Source organism: Sander vitreus, chromosome 2, assembly GCF_031162955.1.
Source record: "Sander vitreus isolate 19-12246 chromosome 2, sanVit1, whole genome shotgun sequence".
Taxonomy (NCBI): Eukaryota; Metazoa; Chordata; class Actinopteri; order Perciformes; family Percidae; genus Sander; species Sander vitreus.
Genome location: NC_135856.1, coordinates 22,871,250 through 22,889,075, shown reverse-complemented (window position 1 = coordinate 22,889,075; position 17,826 = coordinate 22,871,250). Strand labels below are relative to the sequence as shown.

General features: G+C 40.1%; 1 protein-coding gene across 2 annotated transcripts in view; it reads right to left on the bottom strand.

Annotated features, from left to right (window-relative positions):
- tet2 (tet methylcytosine dioxygenase 2) overlaps positions 1-16,957 on the bottom strand; it is a 29,428-nt gene extending 12,471 nt beyond the window's left edge. Inside the window, exons 1-2 of one of the 2 annotated variants that reach the window (XM_078261528.1) lie at positions 16,319-16,957; positions 15,459-15,606 (exon numbers count right to left, since the gene is read on the bottom strand). The gene's annotated coding sequence lies outside the window, so the exon portion shown is untranslated. The remainder of the gene's footprint in view (positions 1-15,458; positions 15,607-16,318) is intronic. The other variant, XM_078261527.1, reaches the window with a different exon arrangement.
- Between the last annotated feature and the right edge of the window lie 869 nt (positions 16,958-17,826).

Genomic DNA, 17,826 nt, shown 5'->3' with positions numbered 1-17,826 from the left:
TCAAAGTTATTAAAATTGAAATGTGTTATTTTGATAAATGAGTGCGAGAAAACCCTGTGGGAGTTGTGAAACGTGCTCGGCTCCGTTTGATGAATGGCAAATGGTCTTTGCGTCCCGGAGGCATCTTTATTCAAACATTTAGATGTTCTGGTCTGTGGCAGATCTGCTGATTTTATGACATGCTGTTTGGATCATCTTTGGTTTCTGTGTTGCTTCTTAGCATGAAATGAAGAGGATGAAATGACACAAGGTGATTATGACTGGTCATAGACTGAATTATGTGCAGAGTAGTGCAGACTTTACAAGGTAATGTATCAGTCTTCACCTATAAAAATGACTGACAATGATTAACACTGTCTCCATGCCAACAATTTACTTAATGATTATTTCCCCCTGGGTTTGTAATTTAGGCTTAAATATTTATTAAAATACATCTACACGGAGTTCTGTACCATCTATCATTAATGTATACAGAAAATAGTTTAATACACAAATTAGGAAATGAAAACCTCTTTCTTTTTGCAGTACACTCTACACTCATTAAAGGAACATCAATTTAGGTCAGTTTGGTCTGGGAAAAAGGAGCTTAAAGAAGTAACCTAATGCTCCCACCTCTCTGAACTCTTTCACATAAGAAGCATTGGATCCCTGCAAACGTAACAATGAGGTCAGTGGGTGAATACCATTTCCCTACACCATGTGACTATTCCTTTGTTTTGTCTGGCCCTTAGTGCAATCTGCAAATCAGTAACTAAGTCAAGAGGTGAAAACTGGCGATAAGCTGCTTTCAGTGCAGCTCCATTCCTGCGGGACACACCGGGGTTTACAAAGGATCGAACGGAGCCAAGCAGCTTGTCACAGTTGGATACACCCACACTGACAACAAAAAAAAAAAATCTTTGCAAGCCCAGAACAAAGCCAGAGATCCCAGCTGAGTGTGTGTGTGCCTGTTCGTGTACAAACATATAAACACACACACCAATTACACAATGTAAGTCCAACTTTGACAGTGCTTGCTTTAAGACATTTGGAGTTTTGGCTGCATCCTCTCGGACGTGATTCACAGGGAGATCTATTTTTGCTCCGGAAGTAGAGTGCTAAACCAAACCAGAGGCACAGCCTTGTAGTGGCTTTGGTGTGGATGCCTGTTGGAAGTTATAATGCTTTGATCTATTTTAGTTTTTCTTTCTAGTAGCTAATGTCCACCAGGGAAATGAGAACACAGTTTCAGTTTATGCTGTGACTGAACTTGCTTGGCTTGAACTGCATTCCAAACAAAGCTTTCTTTCCCTCCAGAAGTCAATTTCTTTGTCTGTATACACTGTTGTTTGGCTTTCCTCCCTCTCCCACAGCCTCACCTCCAGTCCTCTGCCCTGTAATTACACTTACTGGTCCCTCTGTACTTCTATCTGATATCATCTACTTCCCTCCGTTCAGTCTATCATCTAGCCTGTGCAGTCATGAACTTGGCCAGTAGGTGCTGTTGTAGTCACTGCCCATAGTTATTGCCTCTGTAGTCTATATCCACGACGTTCCACTTCCGGAATTGCTCCAGTGCTGCAGGAAATTCAGCCAGATGCATGTCTTTTCGCCAATATCCATTTCCTTCTGCTTTCTTTATGTTGAAATTTTAAACTCCGTTGGATTTATGAGGACTATGGTTACCTGCTCCTCAGATCTCTGCAGGGTAAATTGAGACAGCTAGCTAGACTATCTGTCCAATCTGAGTTCTCTCTCGCACGACTAAAACAACTTTTGAACATATACGTGTTCCACTAAAACAAGTTCCTTCCTGAGGCTATTTTGCAGCGGCTCCGTCTGGCGCTTAGCGTCGCCAATGACGATTGTGATTGGTTTAAAGAAATGCCAATAAACCTGAGCAAGTTTTTCTCCCATCCCAGAATTCTATGTGGAATAGCCAGACCCTCCTCTGCAGCGTGTGGAGGATGGTCTGGCAAAGTGAGACTATTGCCTCTGTAGCTATGTATATGCTGGCAATAATAGATGGTCAGTTGCTTTAGTACTTTGAAGCCTGGGGCTAAGAGTGGACTCTTGGACACAGTGTGACCAGTGTTTTAAAACAATGGACACAGTTTGCACAAGAGTCATTTAAGGGCGGCAGTTAATGCACATGACAGTAGAGCCTTATTTTAACAATTAAGTGCCTTGTTTTTAATATAGCTTTGTTTTACCTAATGCAACTTTTTCGTTTCTGTTTGTCCATCGAATTACTAAAAATATCTGCAAACTAGAATATAAAAATTAAGCTACAGATCATAGGTATTGTGGATATTTAGTCCTATTTCCTGTTGCTTTGTCACTAATGTAACAAACTTTAATTCACCGGACTTACACTGTGTTTTTGTTATTCTCAGAGAGAGTCAGTGAAATATGAGAGCTGCCATAGTAGATGGCATCTATTTGGCGTGACTTGGCAGCCGTATGTGACATTCACCACTAACGACAGCTGCTGGGAAACTCGGGTCTTTGCAGGTTGAGATCTCTAAGTCAGCTAGGCAAAAGAGTCCTGCTGAATGGGACATGCAGCAGCACAGTAAATCAAAGACACACTTGCCAAGCCACAGCATTGTTTTACAGAATATTCCCAAGAATAAGCCATTATCTCAAGTGTATATTTCCTTTTCTTTGCTGATTTGGGCCCATTCGCATTTTCCTGTTTGATAGATAAGAACATGGAGCATGCAACCAGTCCAGAGACTATAAATTATTCAGAGTACTTTTGAAAAGGTAAAACCTGCATGCCTCATGAACTGAGTTATATCAAAGTGTATGTGTATATATATATATATATATAACTAGTTACTAATATTATTATTACTAATATTCATAATGTCACCTGACTACATATTATAATTGTAACTAGTAACTTCACTATTATAACACAATGCTAATGCTATAACAACAACAACACTGAACCAACTGGCTTTGTCAGTTGTTTGTTAACAGTGTTAACACTTTACTATCAATTTGTCCAATATCAATACTCAATATGAACTATCACGTGCTATTCTTACCAACTTTGCATGTCATTTAGACACCCTACCCACAGCATTGCTACCTCTTTTATTAACCATATGTCAAAACACAACTGGTAGTTTTGATTATTGAGTCTTGATATTTGTTTCATATGACTTTAATTTAATTGCATACGAAAGTAACAAAACATTATCAAAAGCCATTAACTGGGAAGAATTCCAAGAATCTGTGTAATATTTTTGAAATTTCTTAGACCTCCACCAAGGCATCCCCTATCTCACAATGTTAATGTAGTGTACTTTTTCCTAGTCAGGACTTCCTAGTCGACTTTTCCTACACCGCATGAATGTAGCACAAATGCCCTATCTCACAATGTTAACGAAAGTAACAAATAGTTTGTGTATCTGCCCTGTCATTTGGAACTGCTCCAAAATTGAATGGGTTCTTCCTTGGCCCATGATACACCCTTCCAACAAGTTTAATGGAAATCGGGTCAGAAGTTTTTCCGTAATCCTGCTCACAGACAAACAAACAAACATGGACAAACTGAAACGAAAACATAACCTCCTTGGCGGAGGTAATACGTAATAATAACACTTTAAACATGGTGTAAGTACATATAACTGAAAGTGGATTGCAATGAATACTAGTGATATGTGGACCTTAACCAGACATCTTACATTTGTGCTGAGTATGTTGTTGAAATGTATGAGCCTCATTGGAGCCACCATGAAATCCAGTAAGGTCCCTTATTGAAATGTTAGAGGAGATGAACTGACCTCTCACTCAACCAAACATAAAGACAAATCATGATATGGAAAAGGGAAATAGTGATAAAACTAAGTCTTTGTTTATAACATAGTTTTTGGTAATGGATATTCAATGTAAAAATGTAGAAATACTGTAATGCCTGTATATGCTGACAGACTGGAGTTAGACGGTTCAGACTGCACCCAGTAAAGCAGCGAGTGAAACCTCATCCTTAGCAACCCCTACCAGTGTAATTAGGTCAAATGACTTGCATTCTAGTGTTTTAAATCCCTTCCGTAAATATAGAGCCGGACCCGCTGCTCCGCACACCTCATGACCTCTGACAACATTTTCACAACTCTGCATTCCAGCTGGCTACGTAAACAACAAAGATGTAGGCTCAAAAAACAGTTCAGAATCTCCTAAAGATCATTATTAAATCTAAGACTCAATTGCTACTATGGTCTTTGGAGTCTTGGCACTTAATCATACATCCTGCACCTTCAAGCTAAGGGTCCGGTTTCTGATTGCATATCAATGGACAGCCTGCAACAGCTCTGTCGACAACAACAAGACGACTCTTCATGCACACAAATTTGCCTCATTTAAGGCAGTGTTTAATTATTCCTTTAGACATCCGGGTAGACATTTTGAATAATGACAGTTCATGACATATGGCAAGCACATGAACTGAGTGTAGTGACTGGCAGTATGGGGGAAAAGTGAAGGGGGTGGACTGGAAAGTCTTAAAGGTCAGAACACACCAAGTCATAAAGCACAAAGTGAAGTGCGAGTAGTATGTGTTATTCCTGACTGCTGTTACTAATAGGAAATATGTTAATTCATGCATCTCACTGAGTCTCTCAGTCAGGCACCTCTTGGGATTTAGGTCACATGTCACGCTCATACAGTGCTTACAATGCACCTCACATGGTTGCTCGTGCCGTCAATACTTCAGTCTTAACATTTCATCACACATCTCCACCCTGGCTAAGAAACAAAAGACCCCTGTGTGTGTCTGCAGTCATTTTTATAATCCTCCAAATGTACATGCTAACCAGATCATTGTACCATTTAATTTTCCACAAATTGATTGATGTCTCTCTGTGTGTATTTTTATTTCTATATTTTTGTGTACTCTTGAATCTGTCTTCTGTTTGTTGTGTTGGGTGCCCATATACTGTATGTTGAAGGGTCTGGCTTTGTAGAGTCCAATTCAGATTGCCCCATGGGTACAATAAAGTATCTATCTATCTGTTTGGATAGCTAGCTTCCGCGAAGTTAGATCTTGTTGCTTTTCTTTCACATGATCAACCTTAGCAACATGTGAGATCTACACTCTGACCTGCACAGAGAGAGAAGAAAGAAAATGTCTTAACAAATTCAACATGAAAGTGAAATCCCGCACCAAAACCTAGATAAAAGATCACACACATACCTTTGGGCAGAGCCGGGCTAGTTGTTTCTACTCTTTATGCTAAGCTAACAGACGGCTGGTTATAGCTTCATATTTACCGTACAGACATAAGAGTGGTATCATTCTTCTCATCTAAATCTCAACAACTAATCGAATAGGCATATTTCCCAGAATGTCTAACTATTCCTTTAAGACTGCAAGATAACCTGAAACATTAAAGTGTAGCATTGTTTTAGATCATGGTTGTGCACCAACTTTTATTGATATAAAGCTTTCCCTAAAGGTTGATACATCTGTCTCATATTTGGGGAATCGACAGCTTCTGTTTTAAATTAAGATGTGGCGATCTTTTGTATTGGTCACTGAAGGGACGCAGATACATGTGAAGGTTATGCAGAAATGCAAAGGCTTGAGGTTCTGATGTGCCTCATGCTGCTTCCATTAATAACAACAAAGGCCGCTGCATGAGGAGGGAAACTGACTTGGCATTGTACAACCTCAGGTCTAGTTTTTCTGTCAGGTAGAGCAGTGCTGTTTCCTGTTGATGTTCACTGTGGCCTAATCACTACATTGTGACGTAAATATGGTTGCATCACATGACAGCCTAGAGCAACAGATCTATTTTTTCTTTCCTCCATGCTTTCCTCTCCCTTCATGGCTGACCAAAAACAGTGCAGCTCTGCAGGTACAATCAGAAATTGAATGCAGATGAACAAATAACTCACTCTTTCAATTAAATATATGAAAATCTCCTTACATGTCAGTGGGTTGCAATGTAGCAGTTACATTAACATTATCTAGTCCACCTTTTCCAAAGTGTTTGATTTTTAGTGATGTATGTATGTTGGCAAATGCAAGAGCATGCTATTCAGTATCTTCTTTGAATCTGGAGACAAGATTAATGGATTACAGCAGAAGAACTGAGGACATACACTTCTGTTTGTAATTTCTTCCCTAGAGAGCCTCCTCCCCCTCCTAAAGAAGGGATCTGTACAAACTACATTGTTCTTTATGTCTAATGCAAGACAGATGTGGCCGACTTGTGGAGAGTCCCACTGCAGTCTCTGTGCTTCCATAGCTTTTTGTCTCATTGCCTTCTCTTACTGTATTGTGCCATATTTGATCTAACTACAGCATTATTTAATTAAGTTAATTGGCACTACTTATTATGTTATTGAATTCATTTTTATTTTATTAATTTCAACAGCAGTAAAGGACCCAAGAAAGTAGAAATTTACAAGTATCAGTTTAAATGTTTTGGGAATCCGGATTAAATATGTTACTCGTGAAATTATAATATATATAATCATTTCTATGGTTATAAAGTGTACTCAGTGTAATCAGGCTGTTGAGGAAATCTAAAGCCTCAATTCTAGAGTACAATTTCCATCATGTTATGTGAGCCTACACACAATCTTAAAGGGAATATAGATACATTTTTAGATTCATCTTTCCGCTAAGGGCAGCCGAATCTACATACAATCTGTTTCGAGAATACTTACTTTTGATTATGAGAAGATAAATTGGTGATTGCTAATTCATGGATAGCGGAGTGCTGGACCTGAGGGTTTCAGGTGGGCTGTGCACCTTTTTCTGTAAAGACTATACTTTCAATACTCAACCTGGACAGAGTTTAGCTGAAAACAACCTACAATGATGCAGCTGGAGAGTGAAGCTGAAAGACAAAACTGGAATAATGCATTGTGTATCAGGACAATAATAATAAGTGCAGTTCCTATTTGGTTAACTGGTCCAGCTCCCTCAAGGTAAAAAGATAAATTGACAGAGGGGAAAGATTAACTGGCACCATTATAATAAACTAAAAATAGTGCTCATAGCCATAATTAAGATGAATGTCAACACTAATCCAAGATTGTTTGATAGTGTTGTACAGGGTTCAGTGGGCTCAGGAAGCAGTGGACAAGATACATAATATATTTACTCGTAAAGACACACAAGGTCTGAGGAATATAGGAGTCAGTGATTTGTGGAAACCTATTAGGGACCCGAGGACATGACCGGTTTTGTCGAGTAGACTTTTCAGGGGCAAGGCTGCACTGGTTGAACTGTTTAAACTTCACACAGTTCATGTTGTGGATCCAAAGCCCTTACGCTAAGGGACAAATCCTTCTGAATCTTTCTCTTGAGATTTTTTTTTTTAAATGGATAAGACAGTTCAAGTTGTTGAAACAAATTGATACATAGATTTTAGTATGTCGTAAATATGATTGAATTTGAGGATATTGCAATGCTGTAATGTTTGTAGTGTTTAATGTCTGAGCAATACCTGATGAGTCTGTGAATATGAAGGAGGTTTAAGCCTCAGGTTAATGGTAAAGGTGACAGAAAAGTTCTTGAGGATGACATTGGTATGAATAACTCAACAGCCTTTGGTGTTGGAGATAAACCCCGCCTCTGTACGTTTCTGATACAACTTGTTTAGCAGGTATTCTGGGGAAAATGCACTCACATGCAAAACATCATGCTGGTATATGCTAATCTTACACTTTATCTACTTAAATAAGTCTGAACTGTTCAGAAATTTAGCATTTTTCTGAAAATCCTGCTTACGGTTGCTTGATAATAACATATTATTTAAATTATAGTATTTTTAAATTATAAAACAAGAATGTTATAATTTGGCTAATACTGAAACTGCTGATAACAGGCCACAGTGTCATAGATCAAATCTATAAACCATCAGCCTTCCCTCCAAAACCTTTTCAGTGAAACAGTATCGCTGCTCAGAGCCATTCACACGCACGTTGTGCAAGTGTAGTGTAGTGTAATGTAGACAGTGTGACAGAAGAGGTAAATCCTGATAGTGAACAGCAGTTAAACATTAGCCCATATATGCCTTTATAAACCTGTTAGTCCTCATTTTTCTTGCACAATCTGAAAAGTAAGCCTGCCTAAGTAGTTAACACACACAGTCTAAACCTTTTTTTTTGTTCCGTCAAGCTGCATCAGATAGAGACTCTAATTAAGAAATGGGCTTCTGCGCGTACAACCCCACTAACCTGTCCCCCAACCCCTCACAATGCTGCTCCTTCCAACCAGCCTATCTCTTTTGCCCCTCTAACCCTTTGTATGCAGCGGTCAATATATCGGACTAACTTGATGAACTGTGCACAGAGCAAAGTTAATTTCTCTCAGAGTGCATGGTAGCCATGGTTACCATCTTATGAGCGCTCCAAAGCCCATCTGGTCTAAACATTACCCCAGTACGGCTGACTGCAGAATAGGCTGCTTTGCCGTGGTGTGCACATGTGCTTTATGCATTGATCCTGCCAGTAAATCAATAGTGCCACATAGTCACAAGCTTACATTTGCACTTGTGTGGAGCAACACCTTTACAATTGCATTTTAGAAATGTTTTAGAGCTTTAGAACCTGAAACATATCTATCTCACATTTCTTACTGAATTAGGGTTGCACTATTTAAAATCTAAGCTATTCCACTCTGTCTTATCTTGAGCTACAGCATTTATTTTTAGAGCCTTGTCTAGAAAGATGCTGTAGTTGCTCTTAGTTGATATGGTAGGACAAGGAATACTTTATATTGACCTTTTCCTCCTCATTCATTCTCCCATCTGCTACAATATGCCATGAAATGGAAGACTCATACACAAAGCCACAAAGCCAAGTGATGAACAAACGCTGATTCCCATGTTTCTTCAGTTAACCCTCGAGCCTGTTAGTCTTGGCATGTGATTAGTTCACAGGGCACATTTATTTAGCAGATATTTTCTTTCTGTTTGCATGATCCAAATCCAAACCGGCTTCCAAATAAACAGGAAGCGGAGGTGAAGAGTAAACAGAGCAAAGGGAAACATTATTGTAAGAGGGAAATTAAAACATGGCACACAACATGGCAGTGGAGGAATTCTAAATGGACTCAATACCAGGGCTGAAGTCAGATTTATGGAGGACTGAGCTTCAGATAATGGTTTATTGTGAACAAAAAGCAAAGCAAGTTTGGCAATCTCTACTTTCTTTCTTCTTCTATTCATCAAACGTGAAGCCAAATATATATTGTAGTGGTGCCCAGAGTAACTTTGAATATATTTGCTCTGTCGCTTTTGTCATATGGAAAGCAAATGTAGTTATATTCTTTCCCTCATTGGTTTCTGAGCAGCCTGACCTAAACTACTGTTGCTAAGCTCCCTCTTTCCCTCCACTGAGGGTGAGGCACGTGACTCTCATTGAATAGAAATCACAAATCCTCCTGAGAGAGGGATATTTTCTGTGATTCAGGTCTTCAGTCTAAGAATTCTTAGTCTTCACTGCATTTCTGAAACCTCAGTGATTCATAAGGAAGTACAGAGAGAGAGAGAGAGAGAGAGAGAGAGAGTTCTTAAACATGGTCTGTGTATTGTTTTACTGTTTACTTGTGGAAAGTGGAACTATTATGTTTTTTTCGTATTTCCTGTCATATCTATAATGTCATAATGTTGGATTTTCATGTTAAACGTGGCCAAATAATTAAAATAATGAGGAAACGTAATTTAGAGATATCCCCATGAGCTAAAATGTTCAGATTTCCAACTGTTGTAAATGCTCTGGTTTCAACAGTTTTTTCTACTAAGTGTTACGCAACTCTAAGCCGGTCTTCAATGATTGGTCATCTGCTCCAGCCAGGCAGGACTAAGCTACTGTGGTGTTAATGCCAGATAGCTGTTATCTTGGCAGCCAATGTTGGTAATTTCTCCCCAATTTTGGGTCACATTACTGCTGAAACATGTCCGATTGGGTAGTATTTGGTTCAGAAGCCGTTATCTGCGATTTCTGACGGTAGAAAGTGCTGCTTTGTTCCACTACAATCTAACGTTAGACTACTGCTAAATATTAAGTAGCTGCATGCTAACGCCAGATAGCTGTAATCTTGGCGGCCAATGTTGGTCATTGGTCATTTCCCCCAATGTTCGGTCGTGTAGTATTTGGTTTTGAAGCCTTTATTTGTGATTTTTCACGGTACAAAGTCCCACTATATACGCCGTTGCAGTAGCTCCAGCTGTAACTATTTAAACAAAATCGGCGCGGAACGGAGCGTCCAGGAAACCCACTGGCCAATCAGAGCAGACTGGGCTTTTTCAAAAGGGGGGGGCTTAAAGAGACAGGCGCTCCAACAGATCAGCGTCTCATACAAAGGGGTGAATAAGGATACAGCAGCCATGGGCAGTATGAAAAAAATAAACATGTTCTAGTAGAATCAAAAAATACAAGTATGATCCTGAAAATGCTATATAATAGGTCCACTGTAAAGACAAAAATGTATGAGCTTCAGAAATCATCAATCTTGTTCTGCCATGAAGTGTAGTGTTTTACTGCACAGAAACTTTATTTGTACCTACCACATCTGTAAGACTCTTATTTTGGTAGGGAGTTTTTAACCATTCAGACCCAGAGCTAAAAAAAAGCTTTTTTTGTGGCATTTTTAGGCCTTTATTTTTGACAGGACAGCTTGGACATGAAAGTGGAGAGAGAGGGGGAATGACATGCAGCAAAGGGCCGTAGGTCGGAACCAAACCCGCAGGCGCTGCGTCGAGGACTAAGCCTCTGTATATGGGCGCACGCTCTACTAGGTGAGCTACCCAGGTGCCCTAAAATCAGTCTTTAAAACTTTCCCAATATAAATACATATATGGAAGCAAACTTGTCTGATTGTCATTGAGCACTATATGGCTTGGAAAGACACCAGCTGTTGTACTCGTACATTCCACTGAGGAAACCTAATATTGAGCGTGAGCCACTTGAAGCACTCAGAAGTAGTTAGTGATGTCATTCAGAGCCTTTGGTAGGTTATGCTTCTTAATGACATTCAGGGCCAGCTGTCTGTCTTTGCACTCCTTGTGCAGACAACAGGGGGCCATGGGGCCTAACCTTTTCAATGACAGCTCCAAGCAGCAAAACCATCCATATCTGACAGCCATTTTAGAAGAGGGTTAACAGCCATCCGAAGCAGTGTTTAGATCACTGTGGATCCCATTGATCATGCACTATCATGACGGAGCTTTGTTGATCATGACACAGGGGCATTAGCTATGGAAATGCCTTTTCATATATTGTTCCAATTAAGCCAATTTGAACAGAAAATGCATTCTGACAAGCTATATATAGTTTTTTTATATATTTTTTTGGTCCTTTTTTCCAATGAACCTTTCAGAATTAGACCTGTGACAAAGCCTCCTCCTTGTCAAAGATTTGATTTAACTGGAACGGACTGACCTCTATACATTTTGACATCAGTCTTATTAAGGGTAAGGATCCTAACATGATGTTGGGTCACTTTTCAAAATCTGTAAGGCATATTGACAGTCTGTGTGCAATGTCCACACATTTTCACGCCTATGTTTGAAAAGTGACCGCTTGGCTGGTAAGGAGGCATCACTCTCCAACTTGGAAACACCAACATTTTTGTCTGCATATTTTCATGTTGACTGATAAATAACAATAACTAACTTTTTTTACCCTCACTTTTAATAGTTCTAGCTTTAGCTTAACTTAATCTATATATTCACAAAAGATGATTTTTACTTCAAAAATCAGTCAAACCAAGTTTTCTCAAATAATAAATCATTTATATAAAACAGTGAACAAGTGGAAAAGCACCACTGTGGACTCAAATGTGCATTTACCAGTGTCTTTGTACATGTAATGGTTTTTTAAATATAAAACCTTGCAAATTTGTTTTCATGACCCAATGCTGCAACCATAAAGAGAGTTTGTAAGATCATCTGGCTCCACAGAAAAGTTTACAGCCAGTTTAATCTCCTGACCTGGCACTATTAAGGCATACACTCCTGCGCCGGAGCTATGTGCTGTCAGAGCAGCATCACCATAAAAAAGGCCTGCTCTCAGTCTCGCAACGTTCTCTAGCAAAGGCGCTGTTGACTGTGACTGTAGCTCTTAATTTCCTTTTTTTATTCTTAACTTCCTGTAGTGGAACTGGCGAAAGCAGCATTCAAGAAAATTGTCCAAGCGTAGGAGAGGCGGCCCGACGAGAGGCGGGAAGGGATGCTATTCGCTTTGGGGAGGTTACGTAACATCTCACTTGCCTCTCTCTGTGCGGAATGCCAGGATAGTGTTTGTAAACACTCCGGCCATGTGCGTGTGCTCACGTGGAGGAAGTTTTTGAGTCACTGCCCTCGCTGTCTCACCCCTGAGGTAAACCTGACATCGATACAAGCTCACAGGGCCAGCAACACTCCCTCCGGCCCCTTGCCACGCCAACAGAGCGTTATCACTCTCACTCCATAATTACACCTCAGCGTAACAACGCCCAACCTCGTGGAAAAAGAAGGCCGTGAGTCATATTCGGGATTCATAATGGTGGTGTGGCAATTACGGTTAACATTTTTGTATCTCAGACTCATAAAAACATTATTACTATGACACAATTCCAGTGATGACCAATAAACCACTCACAGGCCATTATCACATCATGTCTCTTTAACAAGGTAGGACACTCATGGGACGGAAGGCTTCTTGTTGGGGTAGATCTGGAGTGGACAGTTATTGTTAACTGGCATATCTTTTTATGATTTGGCTTTAGTTAATTCTTTTTTTTTTCATTTTCAGAGAAGATAAGCACATAGCTCTCTCAATCCCACAGTGTTTTGCCGTTAGTCCAAACATAGAGAACAAGTCAGTAGTAGAGCATGGTGTAAAACATTCAGTAAATGGTAAACCAACACAAATATCATGCTAAAAAAAAGTCCACAGGGATGTCTGAGCTTATCCTGCAAGCCCAGCGTTGCTTTTATCAACAAGAAAATTCTCACAGCACTATTGGTGTTAAAATATGTGTACATTAGCCACTACATTATGGCACACAGATTCTATTTCAGAAACACTTGGTTGTGGTTTGCTGCTTCTCTCTTGCTCTCAATAGAAAAACAACCCCCAACAGCAGACAAGAGAGAAATCAATATTGCAGAACTCAATACAACACTCAGTATCTCGCCATTTTGTCTCAGGAAAGCAGTCCAAGCTATGACCAGCCAGCAGGTAGTGTAATATAAAATGTCTAACCTGCCACTGGGTCTGCTTTTCTGTGTCATTTGTGCAACAGCCCCTGGATGGAAATATGATGCGTGGGCTGGACAGAGCAGGGTCAGAGGTGAGGGCTTGGGTAAAGGCTTGGGTATTGTAAGTGGACAGCATTGTTGTGGAACGCTATGGCAACTGGACATTCTTCCCAAAGGTGATATTGTCTTTGCCCTGTGAGTGACATAAAGGGGACTTAGGGCCATGACGAAGGAGCAATCCAACCGCACAGCTTTATCTGTAGGTGTGGATAGATGAGAGAAGCTATGTGCATGTGATTGATCTATCTGGCCCTTCCCCCACTCAGCCCCATATAGGCCCAGTAATGCTCTGGTGCCTTTTCAGCTGCTGATGTAACAGCAGCCATGCAGAGGCTCATGAAAACCCCTTCAGTGATATTGTGGGCTTTTATTTCTTAATTTTAGAATGTGGCTTTATCATGCAGGTCAAGATTAGCATTTGTAAATCCTGTGTACAGTGCAACTGAACACAAAGGGGAACATAAATTGTACAACCTCACCGTGACAACCATTGATAATGTGCTTTCTGTAGCAAGAGACTAACTGGGTTGGATGCAATCCATCCAAACTATGCAGTGTGGGATGTGATATTTAATGTGCTTAGGAAACAGTTAAAGAAATCAAGAAATCAAACATAGACGAAAAGATCCATAACTGCCTAGTTGTTGGCTAGTTTTAGCTGTTCATTTTTCTTCTTCCTCTGGTTAGATAATAAAAACAGAAAAATCCTAATGGTATTACCTAATCTGGTCTTTCACATGAGACATTATCCACAATGTCTTCACATCATGAATTGGGCAATGAAGTCACACACATGCACACGCACTCTCACACACACACACACACACACACACACACACACACACACACACACACACACACACACACACACACACACACACAAAAGCATAGATCATCTGATCTCATAGTCACAAAAAATGTTATGAGTACTATGGAGAACACCCCTGCTTAAGCACTCGTGTTGACACTACACAGTCAATGACCATGCTTGCCATATCAAAACACAGCCATGCCATTACGTCAGAGGGGTACAGCACTATTGATGGCTCCAAAGTTTCCTGACAGCAAGGTAGAACTAAAGATGGGATTCTCTTCCGCAGAAGATCATTTTCAGTAGAGAGTAAGAGAGTGTGTACTGTGAGTGTGGGGGCTGAATACTCAACCACAGAAATGCAGCATATAAACACAAACATTTTAAAACAAATGTTTAATTCAGAAGGGGAAAGGAAACTTTGGCTGTGATAGCATAATGTTCCCCATCATCAGCTGTTCACACGAAAGCTTGGTGATCATCTTCTAGTCATTTGACTAGCAACTGACTTTATTTGGACTTCACTGCCTCTTCACCTTCTCTATAGCCCCTTTTATCCATGTATTTCACAAAATGTCACCGTTAACAGTCTTTATTTGAAGCTTTAAGTTCAGGAAACTGAAAACTTTAGCGATCTGAATTCCTGCATTGCTTCTGCAAACAGCTTGTTAAGTTACAATGCCTGATTTGAGGTCAATCATTATTCTCCACCTTACAGGCATGCCTTTACTTTGCTCTTTACCTGAGGCCATACTGTGGTTACATTAGGACTGTAGTCAGTAGAATACACAGGCCAATACACATACCGGAGGGAGATAATCTAATGGGCCATTCAGATGTTAATAGCACTTAGTGAATTCAGGAAAGAAAACAACTAACAACCAATTAGCTAGTTGATAATTGAGATAAGACCTGATGTACTGATACACTTCTGAATTTACATGTTATCATGTATTTAACTGGTGTATTTCTAAAAAAAATTGCATATTAACACAGAACCCCAAACTGTCAGGGTACCTCACTGTTATCACTCCATTATTGTAGTTTAATTTGTGCAAATATCAGGTTCTACACAAGTTCCTTTTTTAAATGATTATAGACATCACACAGTCACACATAGAAAAACATAGACACACATTCTTCTTTGTATTGTCAATTATCTATCTGTCAATAGCTCTGTTTCCGAAATAACAGAACAATCCGATTGTTGTGACCTTTAACTGCTTGTGCCGGAATAAAAATATACAGTCCTGACAACTCTTGGTTGGGTTCAGTTTCTCAAAGATGTTTAGTCAACTTTTTTGAGAAATAGGTTGTTTGTTGCAGCTCTCTGGCAACAATCCCTTGTTTAGTCTCTATTTAAAAAAGAAAAGAAAAACCTGCTCCAGAATTACCATTTTTGTTCCCCCAGTTAATGGTGCAGTAGGATTGAGTTTCATTTCCTTCAGAGCTTTCTGACCTTGTCTGCCTTCACTAAATTCAGCCACCACATTTCTCTTCTCTTTTGCTTCTTCTTGGGATTTGCCTTTGTGTCTGCTTGTCCTTCAGTGTTTAAAGCAATGAAAGGTGATTAATAGAGGTTCACAAAGCCAGAAGCTATTCCAGCTCTACTGCTGTGCATACACTATGCACTTAGTGCTGGATAAGTCCAGGTTGGACCTACATACAGTCTCCCTACTGAACAGCACAAACAAACACATACACAGTAACACTGCCTGCATCTAAACATGTAATGAAGCATTTCATCATTTTGTAATAGCTAATAATTACACATAAATTTGAAAAAATGTGTTTCCCCTCTTAAAACTAATACACTTATACAAAAACATATATATAACACACCTTTAAAAACATGCGCCTAATAAAAAGCAGGGCTGAAATGTTGAAGAAAGAAAGAGAGCATTATACAAGCAATTAAATTATGCTTAAAGAAAAACTCCTGAACAAGCAGCCTAAGTACACCATTTTATATGATGCATTCAAAGGCAGCAAGAATGTGGAGTGAACACAGAACACTCAGGAAAACACAGAAGGGGTCTTTTCAGATTCAGCTGGCCAAAAAAAAAAGATAGAAAATCGTCAGCCATGTTGGAGTAGCTTTATCTAATATCCCCTCCTTATTATGTTGGCTCTTGCTTTTACGGTGGGGGACAATTGCTATACCTCGCCTGATAAAAAAACCCACCAAAAATACATCCAGCGGGTAAAGGGTAAAAGAGTAAGCATGGTATAAACACACTAAGCAGTTTCTCACCTTTTTATGTCCCTCCACTTTGTAGAAATTCCAACAAACCGTCTGGATCTCCTCTTTAACAAATCCTAAAGGGCAGCCATCTTGCCTCCTTCTGTTCTTCTATGAAACAGACTATCCTCCACATCAATATTCATGGAAACCAGTCTGACGTCGGCTCTCATCATCAGGAGAAGCCCGGGTGTCGCTGTTTTGCAGGCCTGAGAAGCACACTTATATGTGGCTCTGGTGTAAGGCAGCAGAGGCGCACAGTAGACAAAATGTCGTTGCAGGTCAGGGGGGAGAGAACCTTGTTTTGCCGGCAAACTCAAATAATTACAAAATGACTTTCCTGCTGAGTCCTTCCTACACAAAGAGACAGGTTTTCTTTCCCTCCTCTGCTCCCTCCTCTTTTTTTCTTCTTCCCTCAGCCGCACACAATAGTGAACTATGATGGTTGCCCAGAAGCACTGGAGTGGATTCAGTGAGCAGGACAGGACTCTACCCCCAGTGCACTTTATGTTGAATATTGCACTGGCCTCAACTGTCTGACTGTGGCAGATGCCTCCACCCCCTTCCTTTCCTCAGACAGGAAGTCAAGTGACTCAGGGTTTTTTCCCTCCCTTTTCACGATGTCTATCTTGACTTCCTTCTTTCATTTTCTTTCTTTCTCCGTCATTGGTTACAGAAGTTCCCCTGTTGCGTAATAGCCCTTGTTTTTGAGAGCATTACAGCAACATTCAGAGGTGGCCAGTTCGCAGTCCAACCAGTTGAGCAATGCACTCATTTCCAACGGCTGTGTCTAATTTTGGCACACCTCAGCTGGCTGGCTGGCTCATTTTTCGAGTGTACTCTCCAGCCTGGATACAGGCTGCATACTTAGCTTCATGTGTCTGCCAAGACCCACCTCCTGTTGACACTAGCCACGTGGGCTTGAAAGAGATAGAGAGAGCAGTGTGAGAGAAAGGGGCTTTTAAAAGAGTGATTTAAAAGAAAAATTCAAAAACGCAGGTCTTTCCCTTCATTTTAAATGGGGGGAAGTGTGTTATGCCTGCTGCAGGGGTTTGCTGCAGAGCTGAGGTTTAGTTTGCAAGAATATTTTTGCATCTTAGATTTTAAATGTCATAAACATAATCTCACAAACAGTTCGATTGATGTCAGCAATGCAATTTAGGGAATGTAAGTTTTTAGAAGAAAAAAAAGTATGTTTGTATTCTTTAGCAGTAATATGTTGAAAACAATGGTGTCATTTCTTAACATATGGTCACAGCTTTAATCGCCATGCACCCCCATTCACTTTACTATTTAATTCCTCTTTTACTTTACTAACAGGTGGGTATGGGAACAAATCTGCCTTTAGCTGCAGTTCAGGCTTAAAGGGACACCCCACCTCTTTCCCAGTAGCCCCTGCCTAGCCGCAGTGACATTTGTTGACTCAATAGTTTGAGGCTCAGAGCAGAAAAGGAGATTTTTACAGAGAATGGGGGAGGGGAAAAGGCAAAGAGAGGAAGGAGGAGTCACTAGCTGCAACT